The following is a 16,201-nucleotide window of genomic DNA, read 5'->3' as shown; positions in this document are numbered from 1 at the left end:
CCCCTGGTTGACTCTGAGCCCCACCAATGGCATGCCTTACACATCTCTGTATCCCCAGCACACAGCAGGCACCTAGGGTTTGCTAACAGGATGAGTGAAGGAGAGGCAGAGAAAGAGACATGATGATGCTCCAAGAGGGAGGAAGGGAGGAAAAAGCCAGGCCCTAAGAGTGAAGGATGCCCAACAATAAGAAGAGGGGTGGACAGGAGCTGCCGGGGGTCACCCACAGACAGGCCCTTCCCTCCAGGAGCCCCAGCCTGGGGAGAGGGAGGCAGACAGCCCAGGCCCGGCAGCACCAGGCACCCAATTCATGCTGGTTGACTGATCCAAGGGGAGCTCAGGTGAGAGGTAGAAGACATACGGAAAAGGAGAACGTTGCTCAGACGGGATGGGATGTTTGGGAAGAAGCACAGGCTGGGCCCCTCCCTCCTGCCCGCACTCCCAGGGCTGCCGCACGCACAGGCAACACTCCTCCAGCTCAGCCAGCCCCCTTCACCACAACCCTTCCCAACCTCAGGGCCTGCCTCCCTCCCGGCCCCCCCAGCCTCTGGCAGGAGCAGTGCCCGTGGCCGATGCTGAGCAGAAAACTTGGCCCGGCCCAGCAGCCTGAGCCAGCTGGGCCTCGTGGTCACAGGCGCGTCCCCTCGGGCATCTCCTCCTCCAGGGAGGGGCCCACACTCTCCTGAGCTGTCTTCTAATGGACATCTGAGATGCTACAGTGTCCTGTGGGTCCCGTCAGCTCTTCTCAAGGCCAAGGACAGCTCTACACTCTCCTGCAGCCAGTCAGGGCACTGGGCCCCAGTCAGCTCCGAGAGACCTGCTCTTCCAAACAAAAACCACATCTTAGCATCAGGTCCCTGAGATGCAAACCCCAAGAGGGCGGAAACAGCCACCTAGGGACAGGGAGCTGAGCGGACATGTCCTGGAAGGAACAGTAGCCACTGGTGCTCAGTGGCCTGGACCTTGGGGCACCTCCAAATTCCTCCAGGTTCCCCCCACCCCACCCTACCTGTCAGCACACAGCTCGCCACCTACTTCACGGAGAAGACAGACCATCCTGTTAACTCTAATATATAGCCTGCTGGGTACACACTAAAATTACCAGCAGGGCTTTTTAAAAAACCAGCTAAATAAAAGCGGTGCCTGAGCCCTACCTTAGACCAGCTGCATCCGCATCTCTAGGGGCGGCGTTTCGGCATCTGTGCACATTTAACTTGTTAGGGATGCAAAAGTTCCATGTGAAAAAGTGCACATGAAATTAGTGTACCACGCAATGCGTTTCACAAACAGAGCCGACCTGAAAACCAGCCCCCAAGAAGCCCCTCCTGCTCCTTCTGGTCTCACTGCCCTCTTCCCCTCACGACCCCCCCCCAACAAGGATAACCATCGTCCTAACTGCCGTCGACGGACGGCCTTTGCCTCTTCGGGGACTTTCCGTGGATGGAATCAGGTGGTCCGTGCTCCTCTGCATGGCGTCCTTTACTCAGCAACGCACTTGTGAGACTCATCCCCAGAGCTGCATGTGGTTGCAAACTGCATTTTCACTAATGTTGAGAATTTCATTACATGGACATATTGGAACTGATGTGTTCATGTCACGACTGAGGGGCATTTTACAGCTGAGCCTCCAGCCTTGGCCTGTTACGAAACCGCTGTCAACATTGCAGCACCCATCTGTGGACACAGGCATTCATTTCTCCGGGTAAACACTTCGCATTGGAATTGCTGGGTCATGAGGCTCAGCTTCAGGCTTTTAAAAGCTCTCGGGTGATTTTAAACCCCTCCTTTCTTTGTGGCTTAGAGGGAGGCGCATACCTCCTGGTCTCCAAGGGCCAGTCCTCCCACGTGGGTTCCGGACTGGGGACCCTGACCCTCCTGTGCCTTCCCCTGGCCCTCTGGAGTTCCAGGAACACCCCTGGCTAGACAAGGAATCACACTGTTAACAGAGACTTCCTCCGTCTGCGAAGGTCACAGAGCACATTCACTAAGTTGTGCCAAGGAAGCAAGAAGAGCAGCCTTCGCGGGTGGCAGCAGCTGGCTCTGAGCCACACTGGGTCCTTCCCAAGAGCCTCCCCCTCCTTCTCTCGGGACCACTGTCCCAACATACAGCCTGGAAACTGGTTGACAAGACCTCTCCCCAAGGGAAACTGGAACGGTGTGGACAGAACCAGGCTCATCGTCAAGACACTGAAACTTGAAGAGAAAAGGTGATCTTCTTTTGCAAAAAAAATAACTCAGTCATTTCTTACATAGAAGCTGCACCTCACTTTGTGTTTTCTAAGCTGATATCCCACATCCAGGACAACCACAGCTTAGCCCTTTCCACCGACTGGAAGCCGGAAAAAAGTCCCCAAATTGATTTCCATACTGAATGTGAGGGGGTGGGGCTCAGTGAGCTGGGACCCCACCCGGCTGTCCTGCTCAGACACCCCAGCGAAGGACTCAGGGTGGGCCGGGCACTCAGCAGAGTCACAAACCCTACCTCCCAGGAGCGGGTATGAGGACCCCGCACCCGGGAACACGCTTCGTTTCCCTTTACTACCTGTGGCAGCTCTGAAGTGGTGAGGGGTGTGGGGGGGGCCAGGGGCCAGCTTCCCAAGACAGCACAGTTTGTACCAGATGACCCTGGCCACGCCGGACAGACCCACAGGTGGGCTCCAGGCCCGAGCAAAGCCACCCGCAAGCTGACCAGCGGCCTCTTTAGAACGAAAAGACAAGCTGGCTCATCAGATCCCCTTTCTGATGAATCCCAACTGGGAAACAGGAGATGCGAAGGGGTGTGGCCAGAGGCAGCGGACAGGCCTGAGCGAGCCCAGGTGTGCTGGGCCCACCTGAGATGGGGCCTAGAACGAGCAAGAGAGTGAAGAGAAGTAGGTGAGCCATGCCCACCCCCCACTGGGAGACAGCACAGAGGGCCCACCCCCCACTGGGAGACAGCACAGAGGGCCCCCCTCAGCTGCTCCTTGACTTTCCACTCTGCTCCCAGTGCCCCAGCTCTTGCTGCCAGGACCAAAATCCCCACCCCACGACCACACACAAGGGCCCACGTGTGATGCCATTTAGCATATTCTGTGGGGCAGGTGGTACAACTTACATTTCACGAGCAAAGAAGGACGGCTCAGCTGGGGTCACTGGCAGGGCCAGGACTCCATAGAGGTCTGCCACCCATGCCTGTGGGTACCACACCCCAGTGAGCCCTCCGTGCCGAGGAAAGGGAGAGGACTCTGAGGAAGGCTCGGAACAAGTCTGGCACTATTCACCAGGGAGCCGCTGGGGAGAAGGAGGTGAACAGAGCTGGCTCATAGTCTCCACTAATCCTTAGACCAGCTGTAGTCATGCAAGGGAGATACACCATCCCCAATACACAGATGAGGAAACTGAGGCCCGGAGAGATAACGCACCCTGCTCCTGACCACACAGCTGGACAGTAGTGGAGCCTGAATTCAAACCCCAGTCTGGCTGAAAGCATGCACTCTGCATGTGGCATGCTGCCTGGAGGGCCCTGAATTCTGCCCCCTCCTAGAGCTTTCCCTGGCTGCAGAGCCAGGCCCCAGCTCTCCCCATGAACCCCATCCCTGCAGAGATGACCACGCAGGAGCCCCTCTGGGGAGTGGGGTTCCCTAGATCAGAACCCCTCCTCAAGCCTTTATCTCCTTCACTCCAAGAACCAAAACACTGGGCGAGCTAGTTGCTCAGGAGATGTGGGCTGGCCCAGCCCTCTGGGGGTGGCTGGATCCAGCCTGAACAAGGACCCCTTTGAGCTCGGGTGCTAACAAGAGCTCCTTCTACCTACAAGGATCTCAGAAACCCTGGGTCCTCCCACCCCGTGGGAGCTGGGAGGACCAGAGCAAGGCTGGCCCCATCTCCCACTCCCGGCAGCCAGGTCGGCTGGACCAGCCCCAGTTAAAGGGCCCCAGCCCCTCTTCCCTGCTCCCTGACCTCCCACCCTGGCCTGGGCTCTCCCAGCACACCAGAAAGGCCCAGCTCCTCATGGGGACAGGATTCAGGAGCCAAGTGCTCAGACCGATGCCTCTCCCGCCCTCAGGAGCTGTGCTGAGCTGCCGCTCCCAGCTCTGTCTGGGCCCTGCTAGCTGAGCTGGCTCCTGCCCAAGATGGAGGCCCCTCGTCCTGTCCCTCAGCACCCTCCTCCCCGGGCCTGCCCACACCTCCGGGAGCACAGCCCCAGCTCCCCCCCACCCCGCCCCCAGCCCCCACCAGGCTCTCTGCTCAGGTGTCCCTCTTGGCTGCCTGTTTATGTGGCTGTCTCCCTCCCAGACTGTCTGACTCACCTCTTACCCCTGGCCTTGCACAGCCTCAGCATACAGTAAGTGCTCAATAACTTTTTACTGCATAGACAAATGCTCCCTGCGGAAGACTCATCTGTATAATTTGTTCAGCAGCAGTGGGGCCTCGAGACACAAACATAAGACCTGGAGTGACAGCACCCGCCCAAGGTTGCCTCTGCTCCCCCCGACCCTCTGGGTGGCCCGCAGGCACCTCCCTCTGAGCTGCTCCCTCCGGTGTAAAATGGGGAAAGTCCCCTCGCGGACGTGCAGATGGTCAGGGTCCAGCCCTGAGGAAGGGCGGGTTCTCACAGCCTTGTCCACTGAGCCTCACACCCCTGCCTGCACCACTGAGAGCTGAGGTGCCCACCCCCCTCTTACCATCTGTCCCCTGAAGGATGCTCAGAGGTGAGCTGTCCTGGGAAGCAGAGCTGGAGGCCCTCCCCCCCCGCCCCGTACTGCACCCACAAAACTCCATACGTGTCCTGCAGACTGACTCTTTCCCCTGGGGCTACAGCCAGAGACAGCGGCTGTAGACAGGGCCCTCTTCGCACCTGGGCGGCACCCAGGGACTGCCTCCCACAGCGCTGGCCCAGCCATCCTCAGGACCCCACCCCACTTCTCCCTCCACCAAAGGTTGGAGGCCAGCAGTTGCTGCCCGCTTCCTGGCCAGAGCTCAAAGGCCTGCAGAGCGGGAACAGTTACCAGGGAAACACGGGACTAAGAGCCGGCACCTGGAAGCTTTGCTCCTGGGAGATCCAGGACTTCCTACAAAGCCCAAGCTACCCTGGAGCAGGGAACTGGTTCTGCAGAGAGCGACCTGCCTGCTGCCAGCCTCGCCCACGTGCCCACCGCGGGGCAGCATCAGTTTGAGCAGGCGCCCCTGGACCTGGTCACAGACCACTTTTTCTTGGCAGGCCGCTTGGGGCCTGGCTGTTTCTAGACAAGAAGCTGGTCATTCAGGTCTAAGCACAGACTTGCATTCATTAGGGAACAGAGCACCCCTGTGCTCCTGGGGGCCACCCTCTGCTGGGCCTGCTGGGGGAGGGCCCCGAGACACCCTCAGACGCTCAGATGCCCCCACTCGAGGTGGCCAGGAGGCGTGGCTACTCCTAGGTCAGCTCTGTCCATCCGTGGGTAGCACCCAGAACACCCCACTCCACCCACCCTGGGACACCCACCTCAGAATCACTTTGGCTGAGGGGACCCACTGGGCTCTTCTCCGGGCACAGGCAGTCTCCGAGTGTCTCAGGGTCCCCAGAGAGCCTGGGCGTGGGGACAGTTAGACCGGGAGGCAGGCCTGGAAGTACCTCTCATTGCCGAGGGGCCTTGAGGAGGCCACTTTCTCTTTTTGGGCCTCAGTTATTCCTCCTCAAAGAGGCAAGAAAGTCTCAGGCCAGGAGGGAAAGCAAATATCTGAGGGAGTAACAGAGCAGAGCCAGGGACTGGGTGGGCTGCAGGCAGCCACTGGCTCTCTGTGGTCAGAAGCACCCCGACCCCAGGAGAGGCTGGCAGGCGCTCAGCCCCCAAAGGGCCGCCAGCCCCTCTGCCTCCCTCCTACAAACACCAGCTGAAGGCCTGTGTCCGCTCAGCTCTGTGTCAGTGCTGGGATGACGAAGAGGGAGAGGCAGGCATGAAACAAGCATTCATACAGATCAGTACGTAATTATAAGTGTGTGATGTAAGCGATGCAGGACAAGCACCGTGTCCTAGGAGGACTTCTGTCAAGCAGTCCTGAGTCAGCCGTGAAGAGCAGGGAGCCTCCTTGAAGGAGCAGCAGCAGCACTGAGCTGACACCAGTGGGTGCTGACCAAACCGTGGCTGGGGCTGGGGGGACTGCAGGGAGCTGGAGAGGGGTCACTGTGGAGGGGTTATGACATGCAAACGCCCTGAGGTATGTGGCATGTATGAGAAACAGAAACAGAGCCTTTGTGTCTGCAGGGTAGAGGTGTGTAATGAAGTGGTGGGCAGTGAGGCTGGAGAGGTTGGCAGGGCTAGATCATGCCCTGGGGCCTAGTAAGGGTTTTTGACATCCTTTTAGAAGCAACTTGGAGCCAACGACGGGATTTAAACAGGGAAATAACACTATCAACTTCGAATGTTAAAGAGATCACTCTAATACATAGATTTGCTTCAAAGTAACCCCAAAAGGATGGCTAGAGGGTGAGTACTGATGAAACAGGGACAACCCTATGTTGGTGGTTACTGTAGCTGAGTGACGGACACATGAGTGTCCATCCTACCTCTCCCCTCTTTTGTGTATGTTTAGAATTTTCCATAGAGACAGACCAGCTAGGAGACTGTATTCCAGCAGAGATGATGTCTCAGACTCGGTGGCAGTGGTGGTGATAGGGCTGAAGGATGAATTCAGAATATATGTTTCCAAGCAGAACAAACCTGGACTTGGTGTAAACTGGATATGAGGTGTAAGGGGAAAAGTGTCAACTATGACTCTAGATTTCTGGCTTAAGCAAGTAGAATACTTCTCTGTTTTGCTGAGACAAAACGGGGGAAATGTCTTGGAAAAAGAATGCATTTGAAGGAAACAATCATAAGCTAAGTCTTGAACACATGTGAGAAACATTTAAGTGACAATGTCAAGTTATATAAGAGTAAGGAGCTCAGAAGAATGGTCCAGGCTGGAGGGATAAATTTGTGAGTTAGCAGCCGATGAATGAGTACAGGAGCTAGAAAAATCCCCCAGGGAGAGTGGGTACAGAAAGAAGAGACGCTATCAACCAGAGTGCCAAGACCAATTCAGTGGGGGGAAGAATAGTCTTTTCAACAAATGGTGTGGGGACAACTGGCTATCCACATGCAAAAGAATTAAGGTGGACCCCTACCTCACACCCTATACAAAAATTAACCCCAAAATGCCAAAGCTAAAGCTATAAAACTCTTAGAGAAAAACATAGGTGTAAATCTTTGTTTGATCAGGTAATGGTCTCTTAAGATATGACAGCAAAAGCACAAGAAATAGAAGAAAAAAAAGACAAATTGAACTTCATCAAAATAAACTTTCATGCTGCTAATGATATTATTCAGAAAGTGAAAACACAACATACAGAGTGAGAGAAAATATTTGTAAATCATATATTTGATAAGGGACTATTATCCAGATTATATAAAGATCTCTTACAATCTTGAAGATATTATACTAAGTGAAATAAGCCAGACACAAAAAGACAAATGCCGTATGATTCCAATTATATGGAGTATCTAGGGTAGTCAGATTCATAGAAACAAAAAATAGAATGGCGGTTGCCAGGGGCTGGTGGGAGGCGGGAACAGAGCGTTATTTAATGGCTACAGAGTTTCAGTTTTGCAAGGTGAAAAAGTTCTGGAGATGAGTTGCACAACAATATGGATACGTATATTTAACACAACTGTGTACAAATGAGCTTAGAAATGTTTAAGATGGTCAATTTTATGTGTTTTTCTTGACTGCAATTAAAATGAAAAAAAAAAAACTCCTAAAACTGAACAACAGAAAGACAAACAATCGAACTAAAAATGGGCAAATGTTTGAATCAACATTTTTCCAAAGAAGATACCAAATGACAAATAAGTAAATAAAAAGATGCTTGACGTTGCTGGTCATCAGGGGAACACAAATCGAAACCACAGCGTGATACCACTTCACACTGTATCAGTATCAGGTGTTGGTGAGGGTGCAGAGAAACTGGAACCGTCATCCACTGCCGGAGGGATGGCAACGCAGTGTGACTGCTTTGGAAAACATTTTGGTGGCTCCTCAAATAGTCAAACATAGGGTTACTACGGGACCCAGGAATTCTGCTCTTAGGTATGTACCCAAGGAAACTGAAAACTTACGCCCACACAAAATCTTGTACAAAAATGCTCACAGGGTTATAATTCCTATCATAATAGCCAAAAAATGGAAACAACCCAAATGCCCATTAACTGAGCAAGAGATAAGGAAGATGTGCCACACCCATACAGTGCAATACACTTCAGCCATACAGCGGAACAGAGTCCCGATTCCTGTCACAACGTGAATGAACCTTAAAAACATTATGCCAAGTGAAAGCCAGTCACAAAAGACCACATATCCTATTACTCCATGAACAGGAAATGCCCAGAACTGGCAAATCCACAGAGACAGAAAGTAGATTAGTAGTTACCAGGGGTTAGAGGAAGGGGAAACGGGAAGTGACTAAGGCACATAGGGTTTCTTTGGGGCTGACGAAACTGCGCTGGAATCAGACAGCGGTGATGGTTACACAACTTTGTGAATACACTAAAAGACCCTGAATGGCACAGTTCAAAGGACTGAATTTTACGGTGTGTGAAGTGCATGTGGGTGAGGAGGATGGGGGAGGGGGAGGGGAAAGAAAGAAGTCTGGAACCTCGAGGACCGCAACGCTTTAAAGCTGTGTGGCAGAGAAGGAGTCCCCCGAGGAGATGCGGCGAGTGGCCCGAGAGGTGGAAAGAAGCCCAGGTGTACAGGCTGTCCTGGAAGCGAAGGAGTGCTTCGAGAGGGAGGGACGGGAAGGCAGTGGAAGTTCGCCGAGCGGCCGAGTCGGAGGAAGGCTGAGAGGCCGTCCCCAACTCAGCAACAAGGAGAGGATCTGCGACTTTCGCCAGAACCGCTCCGCTGCAGCGGTGGGGTCTGAATCCAGATTCGGGTACTGAAGGCGTGCTCCTCCTTCCTCCCTCCCCGCCGGTGACCGCACCCCAGGGACGGGCCGCTGAGCGCGAGCGAGGATGCTGCTGAGCGCGGCCGGAAGCCCGGGCGCCGGCCCGCTCAGCGCCTCCTCGCCCACCGCGGACCCCCCTCCCTCCCGGTGAAAGCCCCGGAGCCCCCGGGGTGGGCAGCAGAAGGCGCCGTCCCTTCCTCTCCGGGCTCCCTGCGGTCGGGAGGGGGCGGCGGCGCGGCCCTCGCCCGCGGCCGCGCCGTCTGGCCCACCTCCCCCGCAGCCTCACCTGACCCCGCTCCGCGCCGGCGCGTGTCCGCAGCTGCCCGCCTTCCTTCCGAAGGGCTGGGGAGCCCTGCCCGCCGTCCGGCGGGGGCCAGCGCGGGGCTGGGGGGCTGCTGGAGGCGCACCGCCCGCGCCGCCTGCTCCCTGAGGAGGGACCCCCGCCCCGCCCGAGACCCGAAGCCGGTAGCTGGCCCGGATTGGGGGTGTCCCGGGCAGGGTCCAGCTCCGCGCCCGGCCGCAGGCTCCGGCTGACTTGCTTCCCCAAACCGTGCTCGGCGAAGGGTTCGGATTCCTGAGCGATGACCGACTCTTAAGGAGCTTACTGGGTCCTGGGACCTCCTCCTCCTTCTCCAGGGAGCACCCCAGATTGTCTAACTGGTGGAAACCCCCTAGGAATGCCTGCTTTCACCACCGTTATTCAACTTTGTTCTGGAAGTTCCAGTTCTTGCACAAAGGCATGAAAAAGAAATGAAAAGTTCATATATTAAAACGAGATGGTTAATATTTGAAACAAGATGGTTAATATTTGTAACATAAACTATCCTAGAAGACACATAATTAACCAGAAAATCAGGGGGGTCAGGGTACAGCTCAGTGGTAGAGTATATGCTTAGCATACACAAGGTCCTGGGTTCAATTCTCAGTACCTCCATTAAAAAAAATAAAAAACAATAAAATTAAATTAAAAAAATTTAAAACCTGGAAAATCATAAGAAAGTGGCCCAGAATTCTTATACGTGGGCACCCGGTGAGGCCAACATGTGATGAGGACAGACAGGCACTGCACTTCTAAGGAGTTCACTGTTATTCTGGTAGTTACAAGGTCAACTAAAAAGTCAATAATTTCTCAGTAGACCTGCAATAAAGTTATAAAATATATTTGGGGAAATGATTCTATTCATATGGCAACAACACATATAAGAAACCCAAGAATAAACTTTTAAAATGTAAAAAATCTATGAGAAGAAGACCACAGACATGCTTACAACGACTGAAAAGAAGACTTGAACAAATCAAAGGATGCATTCTGTTCTTGAGTAGGAAGACAAAGTTTTAAAGAAGTGAATTTATCCCAGATTCCATGCAAGGGCTTTGCCCTACCAGATATCAGAACAAACTACAAAGCTAGAGCAATTACAACATTTACTAGTTCAGGAAAAATTAACAGATTAATAGAACATAAGCGGCAGTCCACAGCATGATCTAGGGATATCTGAGAATTTGGTATACAGTAGAGAAACTGTTTCAAATAAGTAAGAGAAGTTTAGATTGTCCAATAAATGGCATTGGGGCAACTGGCTGCCTCACACCATTCACAAAAATAAATTCCAGGTAGATTAAACATCTAAATATTTCCTAAATCAGTAAAGAACTAAAATAAAATAGAGTATATTAAAATATCAGGAAAGGCCTTCCTTAGCAAGATGTAAAACCCAGAACACATAAAGAATTTAACTGCCTAAAAATTTAAAACTTTTGTATATCAAAAAATCCTTTTAAATTTTTTTAGGGGGAGGCAATTTGGCTTACTTATTTATTTATTTTTAGAGGAGGTGCTGGGGATTGAACCCAGGACCCTGTGCGTGCTAAGCAGGCGCTCTACCACTTGAGCCACACCCTCTCCCCTGCACATCAAAATTTAAACTGACAAAGGATTGGCATTTTTAACCTATAATTAGCTCATCCAAGTCAATTTAAGAAAAAGGTAAACAATCTAATAGAAAAGGTGGATAAAGAATATGAACAGGTAGATTCCTGTAATGGCTGCCTCCTGGAAGGCGCTGTCACATGGAACATGACAGCTCGGCATCCTGAGCTCCAGGAAGGGAGTCAGAGAGAATTATACAAATACCGCTGTCTTTGGAAGCTTCAACCTTCAAGATGCAGCCACCTCAAGAGATCAATACCACGCTCTCAAGTTTCAGCGCCCTTGTGCCTCGTCCTCTTTCCATTGCTTTTGGTGCTGCCTGTTGTTGAAGCAGCAGAAGCTGGAGACACACTTGCTCTCTTGCTAGGCGCGGTTCTCAGCGTCACAGGCATCTGGGCTTGTGTAGGGGTATATGCATGAGAGAGAATTGGACAGGTGTGACTTTGAAGGGCCTCCCGAATCAAAGCTTGCCCTGAAAACTTTTATGCTATTGAGGTTCAGAACTGGGCTTTGGTATCTGAAAGTTCCCAAGAAACAATACATAAGGTAGTCTCACATTCTTGGTTATTTCCCTACAAACGGGAACAAACTGATATCCTGTGTAAAATGGAGAGCAAAATGTTTCCTTCATAACAAATAATGCACTGAAAAATGCCATCTGTAATTTGTATTTGCTAGTTAGAAGGAGGGCCAAAGAAGTGAGATGACTAAAATTTGCATAAGTAATACTTTGTTGTTTCAGAATTCTCAGTAGGAAGAAGGAAACTCTTGCCCAGAATCTTGGGAAATGGCTACTGTTCAGTTATAATCACTGTCTCCATCTGTTGAGGACTCTTTTGTCCATTTTTTTTTTTGGATTTTTGTTTTGTTATCTCCCAAGTTAGTATTGTACTTAGATACCAACTACAGCCGGTCAAAAATCAAAACTTATTTCTTTAGGGATGGAAAGTTTAGAAAATGTATTCAATGTATGTAACATTGAATTGGAGAAAAGATTTAATGTAAAAAAAATACTTTATATTGACACTGAAATGAAGAAGAGATTTAATATTAAACAAAAAGCCTTTATATTAACTGAATAATATCTCCACAGTGAGAAGTACTATGTTAAATATAAACCCATTATGTTAGTTAAAAAAAAGAATATGAACAGGTATCAACAAATAAAAATATACTATAATTTATGTCAAAAAAAGAGAATATGAACAGGCAAGTCCCAAAAGAAGAACTATCTGTCTCACCTATCTTATTGGTAAAATTACAGCGCTCAGTACTACCAAGGATGTGGAAGATAAGCATTCTTATTTTCCATGATGAGACTGAAAACTGAGTTAACCTTGCAGATATATACCAAATGCGTAAGACATGTAAATCCTTTGATCCTACAACTCCATTTCAGGTATAAGGAAATAAATGGACAAGTAAGCAAAAATTTATATTCATATGATTAACAGTTACGAGAAAAAAGTGGAAATACCAAAGTAATATTTTACCAGTATAATAGATTCCTATGCAAGTGACTAAAAAAAATGGAATATGGCTGCATGTGCTAATATAGAAAAAAGTGCAAAACGTGCTGTTTAGTGAAAAGTAGGTACAAATTCGTAACTTAGATATAATCCATTTATAAAATTAGAAAATCTATATTAAACAATAGTGATTATATCTTGGGGAAGAATTAAAGGGTGATTTTCACTCTCAATGGTTTCTGTTCTGTTTGGAATTATAACAGGTATAATACTTTAAAAATCAACAAAAACAATAAAGATATTGAATCTTTTAAAGGTAGATAGGATATCTTCCTTTACTTATTAAATTTCCAAGTCTTAAAAGTTTACTTTTAAGATCTACTGTTGATCAACTCATTGGTGAATGGGCAGCCTCACACACGTGGGAGGGCGGTGTGAGAAAAGGTACATACGTTTACATGTAGATACCAGACAGACCCACAAACGTCACCTCTAAGCATTGATTCTTAGGAAATAACTGGACACATTTAAATGTACAAGAATGTTCACTGAAGTGCAGTTAGAAGAGGAAAAAAAACAATAGGGCATGAACAAATTATGGTTTATTCATAGGACGAAAGGGTATGTAACTATTAAAATGGTATTTATCAAGTTATTTATTAAAACATATTTATAAAAATTAAATCTATATTAACACAAAGGATAGAATTATATAACACTGGAAAAAGCATTATCTAGAACATCATGCGTAATAGAATATATCTGAGGCTGATATTACGAGACCTGTTAGCTTTCCTATTTGCTGCTTTTACATGGGGCCACGGGTTATTTCCAGTCCTGCCAAGTCCTCCTCCATCTTTATGGACCCCAGCCGACAATCTAATGGACACTGGAGTCCAGGCAAGGGTTGCAGGACAGGTCTGTGAACTGGAATTTGGGGCAAAATCATTGTGTCTGAACAAAGGGACACGTCTCTGGAAAGAGAACATTTCACTTTTCTTAGATTTTTAATGTAGCCTATGACTCCCACATGATAGGAAATAAAACTTTAATTTGATCAGCAACAAAATGGGTTTAAAATATAAACTTCAAAACTGATTATCTTAATAAAGAAACACTCGGCTAGCAATGAACACCCTTGGTGCTTAGTTTATGGTCTCTAAATATAATTTCCCACTAGGGAATCAATGCTCCTTAGAGAAACAGCCGATTCCAGAGTTGGGGCAGGAAATACACAAATGAGCCGAAAATACCTAATCATACCAGAAAGCAAGGAAGCCATCAAAGACTGAGGACATGGCACAAGCACTCAGGAGCCAACATGAAGATAGGATAAAGACGGGGCAATCTGAGCATCAAAAAGAATGATGTCTCCAAGCACAGAAACACACCACATATGTTTATATCCCTGAGATTGTCATAATACAAAATGACTCGCTGGTCAACTTTGGTGGCTCTCGTTATTTTGAAAACTTATAAATAAAAGGAAAGGGTGGAGGCCTTTCTAGTACTAAGCTATACCTCAGGGGAACCAAATAATTGAAGAGGGGACATTTCTTTTTATAGAAAGATTCCAGCTAATAAATAAATAATGAAAGAATTATAAATAATGATAGAGTGATACCATTTTGTGATCCCTAATGAAATAATGCATCTGAATAAAATAGTCATCAATGGCTGCTAACATCCCCCAAAGAGAAATTACCCAACCTTCTGTGCTTCCTCAAGTGCTCAGTACTTCCTGGGTCTGACCTATCTCCAGATCCAACTGCCAATTTGTAGGAAACACTGGAGTCAGAGAAACATTTTAAACAACATCAGGAAACTGGGAAATGGTATAGGAAAAATAAACCAGTTTTTTTTTTTCAACAAATACATTGCAAGAAACAACAAGGAAGAAGAAGAAAAAGAAATGGAAGGGGAAAATTATATAGATTACAAGAAATTATAGAGCAGATATTTAGATTCAATGTTTCAGCCAATGATATAAACCTCATTTGTACCCTTATTAAAAAGTTTTAAATGGCACAAAAATATTTATGAGATGATGGGGGAACTTTAAATGCTGACTAGCTATCTGATGACTTTAAGGAGTTATTTTTCAGATGCGAAAATGGTATTTTAGTTATATTTTTAAAAGACCTTGTCTTTTATAGACACACACTAAAATAGTTGTGGACGAAAAGATATATCTTAGATTTGCTTCAAAATAACCCAGGACTGAGGGAGAACGGAGGCCGCGGCGGGGTGATTGGCGAGCCTGGGCACTGGGCACAGGCTGCTTGTTAGTCTCTCTCCTTTTGTATATGTTTGAAACTCCCCACAACAAGAAAATTTAACAATTAAATATGTAAACATTTTTCAACTTGTTTGGAAATCAAGGAAGCCCAGCATGAGTATCAATTCCAAGGTAACGTTTCTGAATTATTTTAAAATAAAATTTCTGGTTTGTCCTTCAAAATCTAAGAATTATTTTAAAATAACATTTTGTGTGGTCCTGGTGACTATGGGCAAGTTTCAAATAATTTGATTAATGTTAACACATATTAGAAATATTTAATTTTTTTCTATAGGAGAGGAAATGAGAAAAACATTCTCATAACCAGTCACAGCTGTCTGCTCAGGCATCCCACCCACACCGCTGCTCTGACCTGAAGTCAGTGAACAAAGGGACATCAATGAAATGAAATACAAATAGGATTTTGACAATTATTTAATATGCCATGATGTGCCAGGTCAGCACCTTAGGAGGAAAAGCAATTAATGTTTGACTTAAACTAATTATTTATATATTTTTCATTTCATTTTTTTTTTTTTTTACATTTTTTGGGGACAGGTAACTGGGTTTGTTTATTTATTTAATGGAGGTACTGGGGATTGAACCCAGGACCTCATGCATGCTAAGCATGCGCTCTACCACTAAGCCTCCCCTCACCGGTCTTTTTTAAAAATATTATTTCATATTTTTAAAAAATAATGCCAGCCAAAAACCAATGTCTTCTTTAAAAATTAACAATGAGAGTTTGTAGTGGATTTTAAACATCACCTGAGGAAACACTAATTTAGGATAACGACCGAAAGATTGTTTCAACCTCCACAGGTTATTAAGACGCTCCAGCCCTATATTATGACCGAGCATTTGTAAACTAATGAAAATGCCTGGTTGTGGTGGGGAGACGGAAGGAACCAGCCTGCCTTGTAGAGGCTTACATTCGAGGGAACAGCGCCTTCCTTCTGGAATCCTGGCTGTAGCAGGCAGGGACTCCCTGGGGAGGCAGGTACTTCTTAATTACACCGGTAGCTCCCTTCCTAGGGCTTCTGACCCACTCCCCTCCTTCCTTCCCTACGTTAGTAAACAGCTGGGGAATTAATCAAAGCTTCAAAGGTTGGTGATAACCCAGTGACAGACTGATGCCCTGAAGCCCAGGTGAACAGCAGCACAGTGGCCAAGACTGACTTCATGCCAAACTTACACTTGCATAAGAGATGGCTGCAGAACTGGGAGAAATTATTTTCACTCCTCAGGAAAGAAGAAAAGCAAATTATTTTCTGGTGTCCAGACTCAGACCCTGGACACCAAAGAGGAATGCTGCAAAGTCTCAACATCATGGGCTGTCCACAGGTAGTCATGGCAACAAAGCAATTATGTAAAGAGATAAAATACTTTCAGAAATCCAGGGGAAAACAGGTTAGCAGAATTCCTGAATGACTGCATGGAGAAGGCCTTTAGGGAGCCTACAGTCCAATCTCCTTACCTTATGGTGGCAAAGCAGGCCCAGAGAGGGGACCTCACTTGTCTCAGGTTGCAGCAAAGGAGGAACAGTGTGAGGCTTAGCACTCACTTCTGATTCTCGTAGA

At 48.0% G+C, this 16,201-nt stretch overlaps 1 protein-coding gene across 6 annotated transcripts in view; it reads right to left on the bottom strand.

The window, feature by feature from the left end:
* The window catches only part of GRAMD2A (GRAM domain containing 2A), a 30,792-nt gene that overhangs the window by 12,782 nt on the left and 1,809 nt on the right, over positions 1 to 16,201 (bottom strand). The window contains exon 1 of one of the 6 annotated variants that reach the window (XM_074353958.1): positions 16,099 to 16,166. The exons of 4 other annotated variants lie outside the window; for them this stretch is intronic. The gene's annotated coding sequence lies outside the window, so the exon portion shown is untranslated. Of the gene's footprint in view, positions 1 to 9,230; positions 9,365 to 16,098; positions 16,167 to 16,201 lie in introns of those variants that run through there. One more of the 6 variants, XM_074353956.1, reaches the window with a different exon arrangement.

The sequence above is a fragment of the Camelus bactrianus genome, chromosome 27, assembly GCF_048773025.1.
Source record: "Camelus bactrianus isolate YW-2024 breed Bactrian camel chromosome 27, ASM4877302v1, whole genome shotgun sequence".
NCBI lineage: Eukaryota > Metazoa > Chordata > Mammalia > Artiodactyla > Camelidae > Camelus > Camelus bactrianus.
Note: the sequence above shows the minus strand (reverse complement) of the source record. Positions and strands in the feature narration are given on the sequence as shown.